Below are 24,109 nucleotides of genomic sequence, written 5' to 3'. Positions count from 1 at the left end.
ATCTGAAATCCACTTCCCTGAAAATAGTGTTTTGTGGTAGTAAGGGATAAACAACCATTCTAAAGTGTGGGCAAAGACGATTGGTGGGTAGGAAAGACGAGATAATCGGGGTTTCTGTGCAAGTGTAATCAAGCCACATGGCTTGTCACAGGATTCAGCTGCATGAAATAGTGGCATAAGCATGACCTGAGGGTGGCATTTTTAGCCCTCTGAGGTTATAAGGTCACTCTTGAAGCACCCCAGCAGGCCCAGGTAAAGGTTAGTGGCCTCAAGCAGCTTAAACTGGACACGAGCTGCCTCCTAGGTCCTGAAAAATTACTTTGAGCAACTGTTACTATAGTGACCCACAGTCAGGTATCTATAAGGAGGGTAATGGAATTTTAGGATCAACTGGAAGTAGGCAATTAAAAGCAAGCAAGGCAGGTTAGCTTTGGTGGCTTAATCAGGTGAGCTTTCAGTTTCAGGAGAAAGCATTGTTTGAAAGGATTCGGTGCAAACTCTCACCCCTCCGGTAATCACAATCTTCAGGAGGGCCCCAAAGGCACTACTCCCTTCTTTGATGCAATAATGCTTTAGTGAGGAGAATACCAGCATTCTTAAAAAGGTCTTGTCTGCCGGGCAGGGTGGCTCACGCCTGTAATCCCAGCACTTTGGGAGGCCGAGGCGGGTGGATCATGAGGTCAGGAGATCGAGACCATCCTGGTTACCATGGTGAAACCCCATCTCTACTAAAAATACAAAAAAAAAAAAAAAATTAGCCAGCCTGGTGGCAGGCGCCTCTAGTTCCAACTACTCAGGAGGCTGAGGCAGGAGAATGGCGTGAACCAGGAAGGCAAAGCTTGCAGTGAGCTGAGATCACACCACTGCACTCCAGCTTGGGCAACAGAGTGAGACTCTGTCTTAAAAAAAAAAAAAAAAAAAGAGGTTTTGTCCAGGGTTTTTATGGTTTGGGATTTACATTTAGGTCTTTAATCTATCTTGAGTTAATTTTTGTATAAGGTTTAAGGAAGGGGTCCCATTTCTGTTTTATGCATATGGCTAGCCAGTTTTCCCAGCAACATTTATTAAATAGGGAATCCTTTCCCCATTGCATTCAGGACATAGGCATGGGCAAAGACTTCGTGACGAAAATACCAAAAGCAATTGCAGCGAAAGCCAAAATTGACAAAAGGGATCTAATTAAGCTAAAGAACTTCTGTACAGCAAAAGAAACTACCATCAGAGTGAACAGGCAGCCTGCAGAATGGGAGAAAATTTTTGCAGTCTACCCATCTGACAAAGGGCTCATATCCAGAATCTACAAGGAACTTAAACAAATTTACAAGAAAAAAAAAACAAACAACCCCATCAAAAAGTGGGCAAAGGATATGAACAGAGACTTCTCAAAAGAAGACATTTATATGGCCAGCAAGCATATGGAAAACAGCTCATCATCACTGATCATTAGAGAAATGCAAATCAAAACCACAATGAGATACCATCTCATGCCAGTCAGAAAGGTGATTATTAAAATGTCAATAAACAATAGATGCTGGTGAGGCTGTGGAGAAATAGGAACACTTTTATGTTGTTGGTGGGAATGTAAATTAGTTCAGCCACTGTGGAAGACAGTGTGGCGATTCTTCAAGAATCAAGAACCAGAAATATGATTTGATCAGCAATCCCATTACTGGGTATATACCCAAAGGAATATAAATCATTCTACTATAAAGACACATGCACGTGTATGTTTATTGCAGCACTATTTACAATAGCAAACACACAGAACCAACCCAATGTCCATCAATGATAGACTGGATAAAGAAAGTACATAACCACCATGGAATACTATGCAGCCATAAAAAAGAATGACATTATGTCCTTTGCAGGGTCATGGATGAAGCTGGAAGCCATCATCCTCAGCAAACTAACACAAGAACAGAAAACCAAATAGCACATATTTTCACTCATAAGTAGGAGTTAAACAATGAGAAAATATGGACACAGGGTGGAGAACAACACACACTGGGGCCTGTTGGGGGTTGCGGGGGCAGGGGAATGGAGAGCATTAGGACAAATACCTAATGCATGTGGGGTTTAAAACCTATGCGACAGATGCAGCAAACAATTATGTCACATGTATACCTATGTAACAAACCTACACGTTCTTCACTTGTATCCTGGAACTTAAAATAAAATTTTAAAAAGTTGTTGTCATATATAGCTCTGAATGAGGAATTAATGCTGAGAATGCTGAAAATGGAGTTAGATTCTATAGTTGTTAAGTAGGTTCACTGTTCACAGATTACCAATCTGTAATTTCTACCACTTGCCTGCGTTCAATGAGACAGAATACTCACACAACCAGTTAAGGAAGCCACTTAATTACTCATATATAGGAAGCAAGAAATAAAAGAATCTTAGAATTGATGGCAAGTCAGTTCTTCAAGACTCATAAAAATGCAGGGTGAATGGAGTATTGTCTGACATGCCCCATGTCACACTGTAACTAAGTGACCCTGAATGCATTCTACTCTAGGTTTTTATACACGGAAGTCCCTTGATTTCAATGGACTAAAGCACTGCAAGACACAATTTTCTTGACGGAGTAGGAATGGATCTCAGTCTGTTCTGAACAGATCCTCCTTCTCAGGCTGTTTCATGCTCAGCACATTTTATCATTGTTCTAAGAACTACAAGTGGGAAAGGCTGACTTATATGAACATTAGTTGACTATCTGATGTTCTGGCTTCTCATTTGCTTTAGCCAATAAGAGGTCAAGCAGAAGATTGGAGGGAAGTGGGAGGCTGACCTATTGAAGCCTTTGGTCTTCTTCTACGTGTGTGACTCTGAGCTGGCTGCACTCCTCAGCCAGGGTTAAAGCTTCTGTTAGGCGCTCCTCTGCACACATCTCTGTCATTCCAGGCTCTGGCATCTGCTCCTTCCAATCCCTTCTGGTCTCCTGTGCAGCAGTATCCCTACAATACTTCACTATTTGTTTTGGTTTCTCCATATCTCACATACCTCTTTAGCTCCTTAATTAAACCCTCCTCAAATTACCAAGTTTAAATGTAATGTCTGTTCTGTTCAGTTTTTCAGTATCTATGATTGCTACAAAGAAATAAGCAAGCCAATTCCTAACTTCCCAGCAGGGAAATCTACAAAGCATTGATGTATAGAACAGAGTCCTCAAAGACCCAGGAATTGGCAGGAGCACTTACCAGTGGGATTAGTACTGATGGGGTGGGGATGAAAAAGTAAGTTACAGTGAGTATAAATGGCTTGAAAGGACTTTAAATGCTAATACCCTCTTCCAGTTCCTTTTAGCTAAGTGACCTGCCAACCCCTTGCCAACCCTGAATTTTTGATTCCTCAATGGAACAGAAGGTCTCTGGGCTGAAAAAAAAAAGCTGGCACAATTGAAAGTGCTGATACCATGACCAAAAAGAGGAGTCCTGGGAATTTTCCTCAACTGAATTCTTAATAAAGAGCCCCCCTACACCTCTTTCTCCATTCTACCCAAGCATGCTGATCATCAATTCTTTATCTTTGAGTCAAATGCTGTAACAATTTTTCTCTGGGTAATCTAACCATCTGAAGGGCAAAGAATACAAAATAGAAATGAGAGTTCGCGAACAAATAGCCCATGCTTACCTTTTCACAGTAAAGCTCAGGTTGCACAAACTGCACATACAAGATCTGAGCTGACAGTCACTGTTTTGTTGCTCTGCAGTATAAATTATGAGCAGTGAGACAATGATTTTCAGACATTGGAGAAAAATGCCTAACAGAGAAAGACAGAAAAATACTAAATTGGAGCATTCTTGGCAGAGAGAAAAATACTTCAACTCCGTCATTAGTATCTTCAGAAATATAAATTATATGGCATCCACAAAACAGAAACAGGAGCTTTCAGACAACATAAAGGAGCCCATGGAAATTAAAAACATAACAGCAGAAATAAACACCTAAATAAAGGATTTGGAAGATAAAGTGAATATAACTCCAAGGAAGTAGAGAAGAAAAGACAAAAAGATGAAAATTATAATAAAATAATTGCCCAGGAAGTTCAAACTCTGAATAATGGGGAATCTGGAATGAGAGAGTTTTTTTAAAAATGTTACAGATGATGCAGATATTATTAATAAATTAGTTCAAGAGAATTTTCATTTACAGTAAAAAAAAAAAATCCCTAAGTATGTGTACATTGGAATAAATAAATTCAGAGAAAAGTACATCATTAGGAAATTCCAAAGTACTTATGACCAAGAGAAGATTCTACAAGGTTTTAGAGTTGAGAGAGAGAGAGAGAGAGAGAAAGGCAGAAAGAGAGAAAGAGAGAGAGAGAACATGTAAACATGTGAAGAGCAACCTTGGAAACCCAAGGACAATAGCATTCTCCTGACAATTCTGAAAGGATATAATATTCAACCTCATATTACATACCCAGGCAAATTAAAGAGTTAAAGGGTATGATGGTAGAATAAAAATATTTTTAGATACTTAAAGTCTCAAAAGATAATTGCAAGGGATTGCACCACTTCTGAAGAAGGCACAAAAGGATGTACTGACTGCATCAGAGAGTGAGTCAAGGAAATGAATATACAGGATCCAGGAGGCAGGCTATCCAGTGCAGGATGGAGGCAGAGGTCTCTCCGTGGGGCCTCTAAGAGGATAGTAGCTGGGCCCAGGATCAGTGGGACTGGAAAGACAGAAGGTCAAGAAATGTCGTCAAGATGCCATTGGATTACTTTTTAACATTTAGAGTGAAGTGGATTATCACAGGTAGCATTTGTACCTCAGGTCAAAAAACTGAATATTGCCACCATCCAGAAGCCTCCTCATGTCCCTTCATAATCACTGCTGATGTTTCTTCTCAGAATATAGGCCACATCCTACCTTTTAACACTATAAATTAGTTTCCTCTCTATTTGATGATTACTTAAATGGGATTATAAATTCATATCCTTTTTTGGCTTCGCTTGTTCAATATTACATTGTGTGTGGTTATTGCACATTCATTTTCATTGCTTTTTCATTACTCAATTGCATGAAGGTGTACTAATTTGTTTATCCATTCTACTGTTGGTGAACATTTGGGTTGCTTCTTGCTTTGTGCTATTACAAATAATGCTGCTACCAGTGATTTTGCACACGTCTTGGTGCATATGTGCTTGCATTTCTTTTGGATATATATCTAGGCTGTAGGGTAAGCTTATGTTTAACTTTCATAGGCAATTATATATTGTTTCTCAAAGTGACTATAACAAATTGTGCTCCTACCACTAGTGTACAGGAATTCCTTTCGCTACATATTTTCACCAACATAAATATTTGTAGTACTTTTAATTTTAGTTATTCTGGGGTGTATACAGGGGTTTCCTATTGTATTTCTACTCAGCTATAAGTGGCATACCCAATAGACAATATCAAGGATACAGAACTGAAAATGTGATCTCTACTCTAGAGCTTGATGTACTAATTACACTAATCCTGTAAAACTGGCAAAGTGAAATTTTTAAATCTCATATTTCCACTGAAACAGTATAATTAAACAGCAAATTTATTGTCAAGTATTCATTTATTTCCTGTAAATTTCTACCACCTAGGGATAGTTTATGCAAACAGTGACCTACCTGCAAGAAACATTATTTTTTAGGAAAGAGATAATTTAATGCAAAAAGAAAGAAGAAAGGAAGGAGTGGGAAAGGAAGAAAATGAAAGAGAAAGAAAGAAAGAAAGAGAGAAAGAGAGAAAGAGAGAGAGAGAGAAAGGGAGGGAGGGAGGAGGAAGGAAGGAAGAAAGGAAGGAAGGAAGGAGAGAGAGACAGAAAGAAAGAGAGAGAGAGACAGAAAGAAAGGAGAAAGAAAGTAAAAGAAAGAGATAGAAAGAAAGAGAGAGAGAAAGAAAGGAAAGAAGGAAGCAAGGAAGGAAGGAGAGAGAGACAGAAAGAAAGAGAGAGAGAGAGACAGAAAGAAAGGAGAAAGAAAGAAGAAAGAAAGAGAAAGAAAGAGAGAGAGAGAAAGGAAGGAAGGAAGGAAGGAAGGAAGGAAGGAAGGAAGGGAGAGAGAGACAGAAAGAAAGGAGAAATAAAGAAGAAAGAAAGAAAGAAAGAGAAAGAAAGAGACAGACAGAAAGAGAGAGACAGAAAGAAAGAGAGAGACAGAAAGAAAGGAGAAAGAAGGAAGGAAGGAAGGAAGGAAGGAAGGAAGGAAGGAAGGAAGAAAGAAAGAAAGAAAGAAAGAAAGAAAGAAAGAAAGAAAGAAAGAAAGAAAGAAAGAAAGAAAGAAAGAAAGAGAAAGCAAGCAAGCAGGCAGGCCAGGCGCCATGGCTCATGCCTGTGATCCCAGCACTTTGGGAGGCCAAGGTGGGTGGATCACAAGGTCAGGAGATCGAGACCATCCTGGCTAACACAGTGAAACCCCGTCTCTACTAAAAATACAAAAAATTAGCCGGGCGTGGTGGCAGGTGCCTGCAGTCCCAGTACTCGGGAGGCTGAGGCAGGAGAATGGCGTGAACTCGGGAGGCGGAGCTTACAGTGAGCCGAGATTGTGCCATTGCACTCCAGCATGGGTGACAGAGCAAGACTCTGTATAAAAATAAAAAATAGAAAGAAAGAAAGAAAGAGAAAGAGAGAGACAGAAATAAAGCAGGAAGGTAGGTAGGAAGGAAGGAAGGAAGGAAGGAAGGAAGGAAGGAAGGAAGGAAGGAAGGAAGGAAGGAAGGAAGGGAGGGAGGGAGGGAGGGAGGGAGGGAGGGAGGAAGGAAAGAAAGAAGGGAGGAAGGGAGGAAGGGAGGGAAAGAGAAAGAAAAAATGAGCTGCATCTTTTTATTGTTAACATAGTTACCCCGCCCTTTATTTTTAACAACTAAATTTTCCTGAACAAAATAATGATATCAAGAAAATTATTTATATTTTGTCAATATAATTAGAGCTTTAAATAGATAAAGCCTAGAGAAAATAAAGTATACCTGTGTATATAGCTTTGTAAGATAATATACATCTATGTTAGTCAGTTCTCCAGAAAATGGAACCAACAGAATCTCCATCCCTCTATCTACTGATCTAATTGAGAGACTTATTATGAGGAATTAGTTCACATGATTATGAAGGCAAAGAAGTCCCACAGTTCGCTGTCTGCAAGCTGGAAACCCAGGAAAGCCAGTGGTACAGTTCCAGTCCAAGCCTGAAGGCCTGAGAACCAGAGGAGACAATGGTGTCAGCCCCAGTTCCCACATTGGCAAGGCAATCTGCTTCACTTGGTCTACTCAATTAAATGTTAATTTCATCCAGAAACATCCTCACAGAAACTAAAAGTTTTAACCAAATATCAGAGCACTCCATAGCCCTGCCAAGTGGACACATGAAGTGAACCATTGCGGTATACAAATGTGGCTAAAGATCATGAGGTTACCTGATGAGTAGACATCTTCCTCCTTTCATAGAGTTCTAATCCCACAGTTCTCTGTGGTTGGTGTATCATGGTCGGCTTCTGTGTGGTATTTGTGCTCCCATTCACTATCCTGTGGTGCGTGCAGAACCGTGCATGTGTATATGGGTTTTCATTTTTAAGATATAACAAAATTGCCAAAAAAATTGTGATAAACTATTTTAAATAAAACATCAGAAATAAAACAAAATTCCAAATAAGTGGAAAATTATAATAGAAAATGTTAATTTAGGTATCCAACCAACACAGAGAAATGAAAAAGATTAGATTTGATATACTCATCATTTCCATAGAAAAACATAACAATACTTTGATATAAATAATTCTATATAAAAGAAAATAGTTTTAAATCAATTATTTACAAAGAAAATTACTGATAATGTATGAACAGGTAAACTTGGTAAAAACTTGTAGTAATAAAAATTATATATTTTATGTAAATATTGAGATATCTATGTAAATATTTTATGTAAATATTGAGATCATATATTTTTATGTAAATATTGACATATCTAGTAAATATTGAGATAAGAGATTGTGTTGCTATAAGAATTGCTGGCAATCAAATGTGGTCATAATCTTATTTAACACTACATTGACAAAGACATTTTGTCATGCTCTCTTCTCTAAGTGCCCCCAGAGTGAGTCTGAAATCCATGCTTCGGTAAAAATGCATTGGAATTAATTACACATTTTACTTATTTACCCACATAGCCATCACTGTGGTTTATGAGGAGAGAAAGAAGAAAAAGAGAGAAAACATGGTAACTGGTTCTTAAACTTCTCAAGTCTCTGCAGCAGAGATTGTATAGTTATATGTTCCATGAGAAAATATCTTTCAAAAAACACATCCTACAACTAATGAATATTTAGTAAATAACTGAAAAACACAAGTTATCATATTGTAATGAAGTCTTTCCCAAATTAACATAAAAATTAACATAGTTTTTAAACAAATGAATAAGTGCCAGAAGCATAGAACCATTATAAAACTCAGTAAACTATTCTCATATTCATCCCTGACATATGCTAAAAATGGTTTTGTTTAGGGTTTTTTAAATAGTGTGAATAAAATATGTCATATACTTGTTGTGCGTCTTTAAATTTTTGGCCAGTGTATACAGGAACACATGCACACACACACATAGAGAGATAGAACCATCTGCATCTATGAAGGGACCAGGGGAACCCTGAGGTGCAGCTTAGCTGTCAAATGCAGTGGGTGGTGTGGGCTCTTCCTCCAATCTGGTTCAGCAGAACTGCATTTCTGTTCTCACATGCAGAGTTTAATGGGTTTCTATGTAATAGATATTTGGGCAAAACCAACATTTGAGATCTTATCTAACTGTTCATTGGGCAGGTCTAAATTAGTAGGCCAGTGGTGAATATTTTGACATGAATAGGTCAGAGGTAGGTCAAGAAATTTCAGTAAATAATTGTCAAATCTCATCATCATCATTATGCCATTGTTGTGTGGTTATTGTCATCATTATTAATTGTAAAGAAATATTACTTTCTTCCATGATACTCTGAAAAACACCTGCTGCTCTTAATTTATTACCCCAGAAATGGCCCACACAGGACAGAGGTCCAGAGCTTTCTTTCGTCTCTCTGTTTTCTTTCCATTGTCACAGCAGGAAAATTATTGATAACCCTTAATTTGTAGTAGGAAAAGTAATGCCAGCATTGACTCTATGGTAAGGAGGCCACATTCTGGGAAGAGAAACAAACCTTTTAAACATTTTCTTTTTTGAAACATTTTCCCAAATAAAATCGTATGCTATTTTGAGGCTTAATTTGGTTCGCTTACACTGAAGGGCCCCTGTTGTTAATTCTGAAGTAATACAGCTTTCCCATGTGCTCATGCCTGGAATTTGAGCTGCATGTTGTGACCTGGAGGTATGCAAGTCATGGCCATCAGCCCAGGGGAAGGGACGCAGCACCTTTGTCAGCAGGCGACTCATGGTTACTGTCTGTTGCCTAATATGTTTTAACGTCAAATACACTGCACTAGAAGAAAGTGAATAAAATGCAACCACACTGAATTAGGAAACTTCATAAAATGAGTACCCATTAAATTACCCCCAAAACCTTAGACACCCCCATTGTGTAACTTCCCCATCACAGCCCTGGTCACCACATAGGTAACCACTCTTTTGAATTTTATGATAATCTCTTACTTTTCTTTTTAAAGTAATTTATCACCTACATGTGTTTCCCTAAACGATATATCTGGGTTTTTTCCCTGTCTTTGCATCCTACAATAATTTGAATCATATTCTATCTATTCTTTTATTTCTTTTTCCACTTGAAATTATAACTGCTAGAACCATCCATATTCATGTACATGTTTATGGTTCCTTCTAGTATTTGATGGTATGCATGTACAACAATGTATGTTTCATTTCTTCTTTTGATGGACATTCATTTTTGTTTCTTCCTTCTTTTTGACCATCATGACCATCTCTGCACATATATCTGAAGCACGCATTAACGGATTACCTTAGGGCATCTCTCCAAGAGTGAAATCAGTAGATAACGTCCTTTGTATTCAACGTTCATGGATTCTGACAAATTATATTCCAGTTGGCAGGTGCCAATTAATACTCCTCTTTGTAGCATGTGGAAGTTTCTGTACTTCACTCTCATTGTTTAGTGTTTCCTGACATTTAAATTTTGACCATCACATCATATCGAACTGAACCTCACTGTAGTTTTAAATTATGATTCTCTTGATACTAAAATGTTATGAAGGCGCCTTTAAACAGCCTCAAATCCTAAAGTTCCTAAACTACGTTATATTCTGGAATGGTTATTATTTTGGCCTAATTAAGTCTATAATCATTCTGAAGTTGATTGTATGCTGTAGAAGTCCAATGTCATTTTCTAATACACTAATACTCTTCATCTACCATTTGTTGAAAGGGCCGTTCTTTCCCTACTGCTCGACCATGCTCATCGTACACCAATTGTATGAGCTTCCTTAAATGACGAAAATTACATTAAAACTATATGGCAAGCTGTTCAACATCATAGTTATCATGGGAATGGGAATGAAAACTACGATTAGTGGCCTTAATAGGAGCACAAGATGACTGAAATTAAAAAGGCTGACAATAATAAGCGTTTCAAGGATATGGAGTAACCAGAACTTAACTACACTACTATAGAGAACAAAATAAATCTAATGACATAGACAACTCGTTGGAAGAATCTTATAAATTTAAAAATATTTTGTCATGGCCTGGGACCCATAGTTACAGAATCTGAGGTATGGATTAAGTTTTGGTTCACCTAAAGGGGGTATAATTGTCCTGTTTCTTTAGTGGGTCTTTTGCGTTTTAGTTCAGTAATGATTTCTGCATTTGCCTACTATTAGGCCTAAGCACTATCTCAAGTTTGGGGCTAGTTCATATAATTCTGCTTTGATTATTGCTGAACATCTATTCTGTGCATATATGCCTGGTTTTATTGGTAAAGGTAAAATTTCTGAGCCGTAGTGTATGTATAAGATTAGGTACAGATATATGCACTTCTTAAGATTCTCTCAAATGCCCCTTCTTATTTCTGTGACTTGGAGAGCACCTCAGTAGTGCCATGTTCTTCTTCTATATTGAACTTTTGTTCTGGAGAAAAAAATACTTTGAGTATTACTTCTGTATCTTTTGAATACAATAAATTTGCTCCCGATATGTCATTCTTTTTATATGTTACTGGACTTATTTTGCTAATTTTAAGTCATGAATCTACATTTACGAATGAGATTAGTCTCTAATCCATAGTCCTCATAATGCCCTTGCCAGCTTTGTAAACCAAAGTCATGCTGAACTCTAAATTGATCCAAAGTGCTTCCAGGTTTCTTATTCTCTGGAAGAATTGGTAAATATTAGTGCTGTTCTTTCTTAAATGCTTACTATGCTTTATCATTGGACTTATTTTGGCTTGGTATTTCTTTGAGGAAGGTTTTAAAATAAGATTCAATTTCTTTAACAGATATAAGCTACTCAGATTTTCTTTCTTTTGTTTCAGTTTTGGTAAATTGTATTTTTCTACAAAGTTATATATTTCGTATAATTTTCAATTTTATATGTATAAATTTACCTGTAAAAGTCTCTTCTTCCCATTTAAATATCTATAGTATGTTGTGGTATTATTTTTCATTCCTGATATTGGTTATATTTATCTTCATAAATGCTGTTTTTTATCTTTTCCAGAGGTAATTAGTCAACATTGCTTGAATCAATTATTAAATCATATGTAAAAAATAATTATTTTTCTTATTCTTTCCATTATTCTACTCTTATTGGCTGGCATTTTTTGGGCATGAAGATAAAATATTCTCTTATTCTTGCTTTCTGAAACAACAAAATATTCTGTGCCCACATTGTATTATTTTTTTCCTGCCTGAAATGTGTAATCAGGTATTTCTTTAAAAAGCCTTATTTCTTTTTGAAAGGAAATGTATTTATATGCTAATATCCAGCTGTTCTCATTGCTAATTGACCATCATTGCTTCTCAATATTCTTAGTAGATAGAGCTACAAAATACATTTAAAATTCATGTTTTCATGACACCTTAAATCTAAACCTAACACTATTCCATTTTTCCACATATTCTCTCATTCATTATTTGTTTTATTTGTTTTCCTTTCTCTTATAGTGAAAATACTGGTTACAAAAAAAAAATCAGTAATTTTACTCCTTTGCTCTATTTTATAATAAATACAAAATGGATTCAGAATTATGTTACCTCTAAAAAATTAGAAGCCTATCATGTAAGTGGCAATATTTTTGTAGGTTTTTTTTTTTTTTCTATTTTAGAGTTTCTCTGCATGTATTTGGTGGGTTTCTTTTAGCCATATCATCTTTAGAATAAATTTTACTAGTTTTAGAAAGGAAAGTTTTCAGTTTTTATAGCATCAGACTATGTTGTAAATGAATGGAAACATACTTCCAATACGAAAACTTTTATTTTTTTCTGTATTTGATTACATGTTGTAAATCATCTCACAAAATGCTTAATAAAATAATGAGTGCAGACATCTTTACATTGTTTCCAATCTTGGTGACTAAAGGTTCAATATGTTACATTTACGTATGACAGTAATATTGTTTCCTTTATAGCTGCCATAAAATATTACCATGAATTTAGCACCCTTTAAAAAATATTATTTTTAAATTATCTAGTCCAGAAGTCTGAAACAGGTCTCATTGGCTAAAATCAATGTTCCAGCAGGGCTGTGTTCCCTTCTGGAGACCCCTGGGAAAGGGCTGTTTTATTGTTCCTTTGTATTGTTGGCAGAATTACAAAGGCTCTCGGCTTTTAAGGGTTTGGATAATTACATTAGGCAACCCAGATAATCCAGGGTAATCTCACTATATCAAGGACCTTAGCTTTAATATCATTTGCAATTTTTTTTTTTTTTTTTTTTTTTTTTTTTTTTTTGCCATGTAAGGTATCATTCACAAATTTTGAGAAATTAGGGCATTAGGACATGGGAGTCTTTGGAGGTGCTGTTATTGTACTCACCACAATGCTGCTTTTAAATTAGGAACATGTTATCTTATTCATAGTTTGTGGAAAATTTTGTTATGAGTGGATGCTGAGTTTTGACAAGTATTTTTTTTAAAAATGAGCATAACTTTTTTCCTCCCCTGTTATCTAAATACAATGAATTACCTTGATTTTCAAACACTGAGAAAACTTTGCATTGCTGGGTAGAGCACCACTTTTGTATGATGTATTATTCTCTTTACAGTCTACTAGTTATGAACTGCTAGTATCTTAATGAAGATTTTGTTTCTTAGTATTCATAAAACATATCGGTTTATAATTTTCTGTTCTTGTAGTATCTTTGTTTGATTTTGGTATCCAAATTACGCTGGTGTCACAAAAGGAGTTGAGAAACATTTTCTCCTATTTTCTGAGAAAGTTTGTGCCAATTGGCTTTATTTTATCTTATTCTTTTATGTTCTACCATTGAAAACATCTCAGCCTAAAGTTTTCATTGTGGAATGATATTGATTATTAATGTAATTTTTAAATGAATATGGATGTGTTAGTCCATTTTAATGCTGCTATGAAGAAATACTCAAGACTGGGTAATTTATAAAGAAAAGAAGTTTAACTGACTCAGTTTTGCATGACGGGGGAGGCCTCAGGAAACTTGCAATCATGGTGGAAGGGGAAGCAAACACATCCTTCTTCACAAGGCAGCAGAAGAGAGAATGAGAGCAGAGGGAAGGGGGAAACCCCTTATAAAACCATCAGATCTCTCATCAGAACTCACCCACTATCATGAGAATAGTATGGGGGAAATCGCACCCATGATTGAATTATCTCCACCTGGTCTTGCCCTTGACACATGGGGATTATTACAATTCAAGGTGAGATTTGAGTGGAGACACAGAGTCAAACCATATCAATGGATATTCAGAAATTCTGTTTTTATTCAGGTTTGTTCTGCTGTGCTCTTTAGTGAATATGTCTATTCTGTTGAGATGAACAGATTTACTGATAAAAAGTAATTCATAATATTCTTTTTTTTCTTTTAATTTCTGACATATGTGGTAATATTTCCTGCTTCAATACTAATATTGATAACTTATGTTTCTTTGCAGCTTTGATTAGTCTAACTAGAAATTTGTCATTTTATTTATCTTTTCAAAAATATGATTTAATTATTATTTTTTTCTTTTCTTTGTATTTCAAGGATTTCTTGTATTAATTAAAATATTGTTTTTATTCTATATCTGTGGGTTTAATTTCTTCCTCTTTTCCTAGCTTAAGAAAGAAATTTATATCATTTTTCATAAACATTACTTCCTTTTGAAATCTCAGATCTTTATAAAGTTCTATTGTAGAAGGATGAGCTGCAGACAAAACCCCTCAGACACCGAGTTGTAAAAGGAAAGGCTTTATTCATCTGGGAGCATCGGCAAGCTGCCATCTTAAAATCCGAGCTCCCCAAGTGCACAACTTCTGTCCTTTTTAAGGGCTCACAACACTAAAGGTTTCACATGAAAGGGTCATGACTGATTGAACAATCTAGTGGGTACGTGACAGGGGCTTCATGCACTGGTGGTCAGAGTGAAAGAGAAGAGAGCAGGGAGTTTCACAGTGTTCTTCCATACAATGTCTGGAATCTATGGATAACATCGGTTGTTAAGTCATGAGTTGATTTTTAACTACTAGGTGTAGGCCAGGCATGCCCAGACCTGGTTTCGGGTGTGGTTTTGGGTATGGTGCCTGGTGCTGGGCTGCCTGCCTTTGGTTTCACTTCCTTGTTTCTTCTTAAAATAGGTACTAAGTATAAAACAATATAAAACAATATGAGAGAGTTTCTCTCTTCCCTCATTTCCCCCCTTTGAGACTTTCACTCATTTTATTAGTGGGAATTCTCACTTTTATTTTCACCACTTATGTCTTCCTGTACAATAGATTGATAGTGATTCATATAATATGCTTGTACTGAAGCTTTCTGGTGAATTAAGGTAGCAACAAAGCTTTTTATCATTTGGAGAAGTACAGGGAGCAAACAAGGGAGCAGAAAGCAGGTTCTTATTACTATTATTACTCCTATTATAAGAGTTTTAAATCCTCCTATTGCTGGGAACCAATTTCTAAACATGGCTCCTGGATTAAATCCATGCCACGCTTGCATGGGTACATGTGCCAGTTTTGTTATATCTTTAACTACTTGCCCCGATCATCTATGTGTAGACAATAATTAGTAAGGTGAAATTTTGCACAAACTCCTCCTTTAGCTGCTAACAAGTAGTTGAGAGCTAATCTATTTTGATAGACAGCATTTCTCATCTGAGTCTTTTGCGGGGCAAGAACAGTCAAGGCTTGACCAATTTTATTAGCAATTTCTTTTTTTTTATTATTATACTTTAAGTTCTAGGGTACATGTGCACAACATGCAGGTTTGTTACATATGTACACTTGTGCCATGTTGGTGTGCTGCACCCATCAACTCATCAGCACCCATCAACTCATCATTTACATCAGGAATAACTCCCAATACCATCCCTCCCCTCTTACCCCTCCCCATAATAGGCCCCAGTGTGTGATGTTCCCCTTCCAGAGTCCAAGTGATCTCATTGTTCAATTCCCACCTATGAGTGAGAACATGAAGTGTTTGGTTTTCTGTTCTTGCCATAGTTTGCTGAGAATGATGGTTTCGAGCTGCGTCCATGTCCCTACAAAGGACATGAACTCATCCTTTTTTTTATGGCTGCATAGTATTCCATGGTGTATATGTGCCACATTTTCTTCATCCAGTCTGTCACTGATAGACATTTGGGTTGATTCCAAGTCTTTGCTATTGCGAATAGTGCTGCAATAAACATACGTGTGCATGTGTCTTTATAGCAACATGATTTATAATCCTTTGGGTATATACCCAGTAATGAGATGGCTGGGTCGTACGGTATTTCTAGTTCTAGATCCTTGAGGATTCATCATACTGTTTTCCACAATGGTTGAACTAGTTTACAATCCCACCAACAGTGTAAAAGTGTTCCTATTTCTCCACATCCTCTCCAGCACCTGTTGTTTCCTGACTTTTTAAAGATTGCCATTCTAACTGGTGTGAGATGGTATCTCATTGTGGTTTTGATTTGCATTTCTCTGATTGCCAGTGATGACGAGCATTTTTTCATGTGTCTGTTGGCTGTATGCATGTCTTCTTTTGAGAAGTGTCTGTTCATATCCTTTGACCACTTTTTGATGGGGTTGTTTGTTTTTTTCTCGTAAATTTATTTAAGTTCTTTGTAGGTTCTGGATATTAGCCCTTTGTCAGATGAGTAGATTGCAAAAATTTTCTCCTATTCTGTAGGTTGCCTGTTCACTCTGTTGGTAGTTTCTTTTGCTGTGCAGAAGCTCTTTAGTTTAATTAGATCCTATTTGTCAATTTTGCCTTTTGTTGCCATTCCTTTTGGTGTTTTAGACATGAAGTCCTTGCCCATGCCTATATCCTGAATGGTATTACCTAGGTTTTCTTCTAGGGTTTTTATGGTTTTAGGTCTAACATTTAAGTCTCTAATCCATCTTGAATTAATTTCCGTATACGGAGTAAGGAAAGGATCCAGTTTCAGGTTTCTACTTATGACTAGCCAATTTTCCCAGCACCATTTATTAAATAGGGAATCCTTTCCCCATTTCTTGTTTGTCTCAGGTTTGTCAAAGATCAAGATGGCTATAGATGTGTGGTATTATTTCTGAGGGCTCTGTTCTGTTCCATTGGTCTATATCTCTGTTTTGGTACCAGTACCATGCTGTTTTGGTTACTGTAGCCTTGTAGTATAGTTCGAAGTCAGGTAGCATGATGCCTCCAGCTTTGTTCTTTTGACTTAGGATTGTCTTGGCAATGCAGGGTCTTTTCTGGTTCCATATGAACTTGAAAGCAGTTTTTTCCAATTCTGTGAAGAAAGTCATTGGTAGCATAATGGGGATGGCATTGAATCTATAAATTCCCTTGGGCAGTATGGCCATTTTCACGATATTGATTCTTCCTATCTATGAGCATGGTATGTGCTTCCATTTGTTTGTATTCTTTTCTATTTCACTGAGCAGTGGTTTGTAGTTCTCCTTGAAGAGGTCCTTTACATCCCTTGTAAGTTAGATTCCTAGGTAGTTTATTCTCTTTGAAGCTATTGTGAATGGGAGTTCGTTCATGATTTGGCTGTTTGTCTGTTACTGGTGTATAAGAATGTTTGTGATTTTTGCACATTGATTTTGTATCCTGAGACTTTGCTAAAGTTGCTTATCAGCTTAAGGAGATTTTGGGTTGAGACGATGGGATTTTCCAAATATACAATCATGTCATCTGCAAACAGGGACAATTTGACTTCTTTTCCTAACTGAATACCCTTGATTTCTTTCTCTTGCCTGACTGCCCTAGCCAGAACTTCCAACACTATGTTGAATAGGAGTGGTAAGAGAGGGCATCCCTGTCTTGTGCCAGTTTTCAAAGTGAATACTTCTAGCTTTTTCCCATTCAGTATGATATTGACTGTGGGTTTGTCATAAATAGCTCTTATTATTTTGAGATACTTTCCATCAATACTGAATTTATTGAGAGTTTTTAGCATAAAGGGCTGTTGAATTCTGTCAAAGGCCTTTTCTGCATCTATTGAGATAATTGTGTGGTTTTTGTCTTTGGTTCTGTTTATATGCTGGATTACATTTATTGATTTGCATATGTTGAACCAGCCTTGCATCCCAGGGATGAAGCCCACTTGATCATGGTGGATAAGCTTTTTGATGTGCTGCTGGATTTGGTTTGCCAGTATTTTATTGAGGATTTTTGCATTGATGTTCATCAGGTATATTGCTCTAAAATTCTCTTTTTTGTTGTGTCTCTGCCAGGCTTTGGTATCAGGATGATGTTGGCCTCATATAATGAGTTAGGGAGGATTCCTTCTTTTTCTATTGATTGGAATAGTTTCAGAAGGAATGGTACCTGCTCCTTCCTGTACCTCCAGTAGAATTCGGCTGTGAATCTGTCTGGTCCTGGACTTTTCTTGGTTAGTAGGCTATTATTGCCTCAATTTCAGAGCCTGCTATTGGTCTATTCAGGGATTCATCTTCTTCCCGGTTTAGTCTTGGGAGAGTGTAAATGTCCAGGAAATTATCCATTTCTTCTAGGTTTTCTAGTTCATTTGCATAGAGATGTTTATAGTATTCTCTGGTGGTAGTTTGTATTTCTGTGGGGTTGGTGGTGATATCCCCTATATCATTTTTTATTGCGTCTATTTGATTCTTCTCTCTTTTCTTCCTTATTAGTCTTGCTAGGGGTTGGTCAATTTTGTTGATCTTTTCAAAAAACCAGCTCCTGGATTCATTGATTTTTTTGGAGGGTTTTTTGTGGCTCTATTTCCTTCAGTTCTGCTCTGATCTTAGTTATTTCTTGTCTTCTGCTAGCTTTTGAATGTGTTTGCTCTTGCTTCTCTAGTTCTTTTAATTGTGATGTTAGAGTGTCAATTTTAGATCTTTCCTGCTTTCTCTTGTGTGCATTTAGTGCTATAAATTTCCCTCTACACACTGCTTTAAATGTGTCCCAGAGATTCTGGTATGTTGTATCTTTGTTCTCATTGGTTTCAAAGAACATCTTCATTTCTGCCTTCATTTCGTTATGTAACCAGTAGTCATTCAGGAGCAGGTTGTTCAGTTTCCATGTAGTTGTGCAGTTCTGAGTGAGTTTCTTAATCCTGAATTCTAATTTGATTGCACTGTGGTCTGAGAGACAGTTGGTTAAGATTTCTTTTCTTTTACATTTGCTGAGGAGTGCTTTACTTCCAACTATGTGGTCAATTTTGGAATAAGTGCGATGTGGTGCTGAGAAGAATGTATATTCTGTTGATTTTGGGTGGAGAGTTCTGCAGATGTCTCTTAGGTCTGCTTGGTGCAGAGTTGAGTTCAATTCCTGGATATCCTTCTTAACTTTGTGTCTCGTTGATCTGTCTAATGTTGACAGTGGGGTGTTAAAGTCTCCCATTATTATTGTATTGGAGTTTAAGTCTCTTTGTAAATCTCTAAGGACTTGCTTTATGAATCTGGGTGCTCCTGTAATGGGTGCATATATATTTAGGATAGTTAGCTCTTCCTGTTGAATTGATCACTTTCCATTATGTAATGGCCTTCTTTGTCTCTTTTGACCTTTCATGGTCTAAAGTCTGTTTTATCAGAGACTAGTATTGCAACCACTGCTTTTTTTTGTTCTCCATTTGCTTGGTAGATCTTCCTCTATCCTTTTATTTTGAGCCTATGTGTGTCTCTGAATGTGAGTTGGGTCTCCTGAATACAGCAAACTGATGGGTCTTGACTCTTTATCCAATTTGCCAGTCTGTGTCTTTTAATTGGACCATTTAGTCCATTTACATTTAAGTTTAATATTGTTATGTGTGAACTTGATCCTGTCATTATGATATTAGCTGGTTATTTTGCTCGTTAGTTGATGCAGTTTCTTCCTAGCCTAAATGGTCTTTACATTTTGGCATGTTTTTGCAATGGCTGGTACCGGTTTTTCCTTTCCATGTTTAGTGCTTCCTTCAGCAGATCTTGTAGGGCAGGCCTGGTGGTGATGAAATCTCTAAGCATTTGCTTGGCTGTAAAGGATTTTATTTCTCCTTCACTGATGAAACTTAGTTTGGCTGGATATGAAATTCTGAGTTTAAAATTCTTTTCTTTAAGAATGTTGAATATTGGCCCCCACTCTCTTCTGGCTTGGAGAGTTTCTGCTGAGAGATCTGCTGTTAGTCTGATGGGCTTCCCTTTGTGTGTAACCCTACCTTTCTCTCTGCCTGCAATTAACATTTTTTCCTTTATTTCAACTTTAAATCTGACAAAGTTGAATCTGACAATTATGTGTCTTGGAGTTGCACTTCTCAAGGAGTATCTTTGTGGCGTTCTCTGTATTTCCTGAATTTGAATGTTGGCCTACCTTACTTGGTTGGGGAAGTTCTCCTGGATGATATTCTGAAGAGTGTTTTCCAACTTGGTTCCATTTTCCCCCTCACTTTCAGGCACACCAATCAGACGTAGATTTGGTCTTTCCACATAATCCCATATTTCTTGGAGGCTTTGTTCATTTCTTTTTCCTTTTTTTTTTCTCTAGACTTCTCTTGTCGCTTCATTTCATTCATTTGATATTCCATCATTGATACTCTTTCTTCCAGTTGATCGAGTGGGTTACTGAAGCTTGTGCATTTGTCACGTATTTCTCATGTCATGGTTTTTATCTCTGTCAGTTCATTTATGGTCTTCTTTGCATTGATTATTCTAGTTATCCATTCTTCCATTCTTCTTTAAGATTTTAGTTTCTTTGTGCTGGTTATGTAGTTCCTCCTTTAGCTCTGAGAAGTTTGATCTATTGAAGCTTTCTCTTCTCACCTCGTCAAAGTCATTCTCCATCCAGCTTTGATCTGTTGCTGGCGATGAGCTGTGTTCCTTTGGAGGGGTAGATGGGCTCTGATTTTTTGAATTTCTAGCTTTTCTGTCCTGCTTTTTCCCCATCTTTTAATTGGGGTTTTATCCACCTTTGGTCTTTGATGATGGTGACGTACTGATGGGGTTTTGGTGTGGGTGTCCTTTCTGTTTGTTAGTTTTCCTTCTAACAGTCAGGACCCTCAGCTGTAGGTCTGTTGGAGATTGCTTGAGGTCCACTCCAGACCCTGTTTGCCTGGGTATCAGCAGCAGAGGCTGAAGAAGATAGAATATTGCTGAACAGCAAGTGCTGCTGTCTGATTCTTGCTCTGAAAGCTTCGTCTCAGGGATGTACCCCACCGTGTGAGGTGTGAGGCGTTGGTCTGCACCTAGTGGGGGATGTCTCCCAGTTTGGCTACTCAGGGGTCAGTGACCCACTTGAGCAGGCAGTCAGGCAGTCTGTCCATTCTCAGATCTCAACCTCTGTGCTGGGAGATCCACTGCTCTCTTTAAAGCCGTCAGACAGGGTCATTAACATCTGCAGTGGTTTCTGCTGCTTTTTGTTAACTATGCCCTGTCGCCAGAGGTGGAGTCTACAGAGACAGGCAGGCCTCCTTGAGCTGCGGTGGGCTCCATCCAGTTCGAGCTTCCCTGCGGCTTTGTTTACCTACTTAAGCCTCAGCAATGGTGGGCACCCCTCCCCCAGCCTCGCTGCTGCCTTGCAGTTAGATCTCAGACTGCTGTGCTAGCAATGAAGGAGGCTCCGTGGGTATGGGACCCTCCGGGCCAGGTGTGGGATATAATCTCTTGGTGTGCCGTTTGCTAAGACCCTTGGTAAAGCACAGTATTAGAGTGGAAGTTACCCAATTTTCCAGGTGCTGTGTGTCTCAGTTTTCCTTGGCTAGGGAAAGGGATTCCCTTCCCCCTTGCACTTCCCAGGTGAGGTGATGCCTCACCCTGCTTCAGCTCTCGCTGGTCAGGCTGCACCAGCTGACTACCACCAATTGTCCAGCACTCCCCAGTGAGATGAACCCGGTACCTCAGTTGTAAATGCAGAAACCACCCATCTTCTGTGTCACTCACGCTGGAAGTGGAGGCTGGAGCTGTTCCTATTCAGTCATCCTGCTCCTGACCCATTAGTAATAATTTCTAAAACAGCTTGTAACCATGTGATCTGGTTGAGCATGTAGATGGGGGTCCAATATCCCCACAGGCCATCTTGTGCCCAAGTGGCGAGTCCATAATATTGTATAATTTTTTCCAGGAGGCCATTCATTATCTTTCCAATTACCTATGGCTGTGCTTTGTTTTTTGCAGGAAGCATAAACAGGGAAGCCCAAGAGTTCGCCTGTTTTTATGGGTAGTAAGAAGAAAGATGGTTCAATGGTGCCAATTATACAGCTACCTGTCCACTGATCATGCAGCTTAGCAAAGTAGGCTATATGTCCACATATCCAGTATAACCCAGTGGGGGCAGTCCAGTCTTGGTGGAATTCTGGGTGGGCCCAAACAGTCTGCAACTTTGGAAATTTACTGAATGGATTTCTTTCTGTGTAACTGGAACTCCACCATGTAACTGTTTTTGAGGTACCATTATACAGTTTTTGCCCAAGACAACTAAGCCATCCTACAGGATGAGTGAATCCTTTTCCTTCTTTAGCTATGCTAATACTGTCTAATAATTCAGGCTTTTAGAACCCAAAAATTGTTGGGGTGGTTCTTTTGGGCTGGGAATTCATCAGAAACTAGGTTTGTGGGAACTAACTCTCGGGCTTCCCACAGCCATTGATCTCCTACTACAGTTCCTCCACAAACATGACATGAAGTGACTTTTAGAGACTGGGCTACATGTTCAGCTAATTGCAAACACAAATTTCTAGATTTTCCTGGAATCTGAGATACTGGCACATTTAGTTCATCATAGAAAGTCTGAAATACTGGTTCTGAGGAGCATCTTCGAACCTCCCCTTTTGTTAGGATGCTTACTGTAGGATCTGGTCCTTTTCTATCAATGCCTAATAATACATATTCTCCTTTATTTTATTTTGGGTCTGAGGGGTTTGTGATTGCCAATTCTGAAGGGTTGCAGCTCCCACTTCTGCAGGAGCAACTGCCTTTTCCTTCCCAGAGCCAAACAGGATCTTTTTTATCTTATTTCCAAGTAGCCCAAATGACACAAGACCAGTATTGACACCTCTCACATAAATATGATTATTGAGAGATATACTTATTTTCTGCTGTGTAACGTTTTTCATAATCCAGATAACTGCATCCTATTCCTTGCTGATTACTATTAATAGCAGCACAAGCATCAAATTTTAAGCTTTCATGTTTGGGGATCCCTCTTTCTTCTGTTCTAGCTATAATTTTACTTGTGTCACCTAGAAAAGGACCAGTCCTTAGTCTTACTTCAAAGACTATGATCATGGGAGGCTCGGAAGGGTCATAGCACACATTGAGCTGGTCACTTCCTGGATTACATACTTTGTACTGAGTGTTATTATACAAACAGGTTCCTTTTGGAGTTCCAGGCATTCATAATAACTATAAAATAAAAAGATTGTCTTAACTTGTTGTCCTACCTCAGTGACCTGATGTATGCACTTAAGGCAGTCCTCTGTGTGGGAAGAAGCAGTGGAAGCTTTTACCACACAAGTCCATGTTATAAGGAAAATAAGTCCGATGATGATCTTCCTCATGCTTTGGCCATGTGTAGACCAGTCAGACTCCGGGCATGACTGGAGCAGGGCTTGTCGTCTTCCTCAGGGTCACTTTGCAGGGATTGTCCAGGCTTGGTTTGGCCTCCCAGGTCTCAGGCGCTGCAGGCTTCACACCGCTGTGGTGAATCCAGGCTGGGATTCTTTCTACCTTTACAACTGTGGGAGTGGTCAGGATAACAGTCTGGAGTCCCCTCCACTGTGGCCGCAAAGGAGCCATATTCCAGTCCTTGATCCACACATGGTCACATGGAGAAAAAGGGTAAACTGGGGAGAATAAGCTGACTGGGCACCTATCATTTACCCAAATTGAGATTGTATGGGTAATTTTCCCCAAGGCTTGTAGCTTCTTTGTAATTCAATTTCACCTAACTCTTGGGGAGTACCCGAAAGTCCTCACAGTATAGAAGGCCTATGACACAGAATTTCATAGGGGAAGTATCCTGTTTTCTTAGAGGAGGTACACCTAATATTTAGCAATACTGTAGGAAGGACTTGTATCCATTTTAATCTTGTCTCCTGACATACTTTCCCTAAACTATTTTTGATAGTTCGATTCATTTGCTCCAACCTTTCCGGAACTCTGAGGTTGGTAGGTGGTATGTAACTTCCATGTGATTCCTAATACCTTTGCTGTCTTTTGTACCAAGTCAGCCACAAATGCCGGCCCATTATCTGAGCCAATTCATAGAGGCAGTCCAAACGTAGGGATGAGATCTGGAAGAAGCACGTGGGCTACTTCACGAGCTTTTTCAGTTCGTGTTGGATAAGCCTCCACCCACCCAGAGTAAGTACACACTAGAACCAGTAAATACTTGTTACCTCCGCATTTAGGCATCTCTGTGAAGTCCACTTGAAGATCTTCAAAGGGAGCTGCTCCTTAGGCTTGTATACTGGGAGGCACAGAGGGGCCTTGCTTTGCATTGTGCTGTGGACAGGTAATGCATCGCTGCGCTACTGTTTTAGCAAGAGCTGGCAAGTGTGAGATGTAGAAATACCAGCCTAACAACTTTTCAAGTGATTCTTGGCCT

The 24,109-nt window shown here is 38.3% G+C and overlaps 1 protein-coding gene across 15 annotated transcripts in view; it reads left to right on the top strand.

The window, feature by feature from the left end:
• LOC126951481 (calmodulin-1-like) overlaps positions 1–24,109 on the top strand; it is a 1,062,071-nt gene that overhangs the window by 913,049 nt on the left and 124,913 nt on the right. Inside the window, exon 1 of one of the 15 annotated variants that reach the window (XM_050785625.1) lies at positions 20,756–20,762. The exons of the other annotated variants lie outside the window; for them this stretch is intronic. The gene's annotated coding sequence lies outside the window, so the exon portion shown is untranslated. Of the gene's footprint in view, positions 1–20,755; positions 20,763–24,109 lie in introns of those variants that run through there. 15 annotated transcript variants of the gene reach the window in all.

The sequence above is a fragment of the Macaca thibetana genome, chromosome 3 (assembly GCF_024542745.1).
Source record: "Macaca thibetana thibetana isolate TM-01 chromosome 3, ASM2454274v1, whole genome shotgun sequence".
NCBI classification, from domain to species: Eukaryota; Metazoa; Chordata; class Mammalia; order Primates; family Cercopithecidae; genus Macaca; species Macaca thibetana.
The sequence above is the reverse complement of the archived record's forward strand: the minus strand, read 5'-3'. Positions and strand labels throughout refer to the sequence as shown.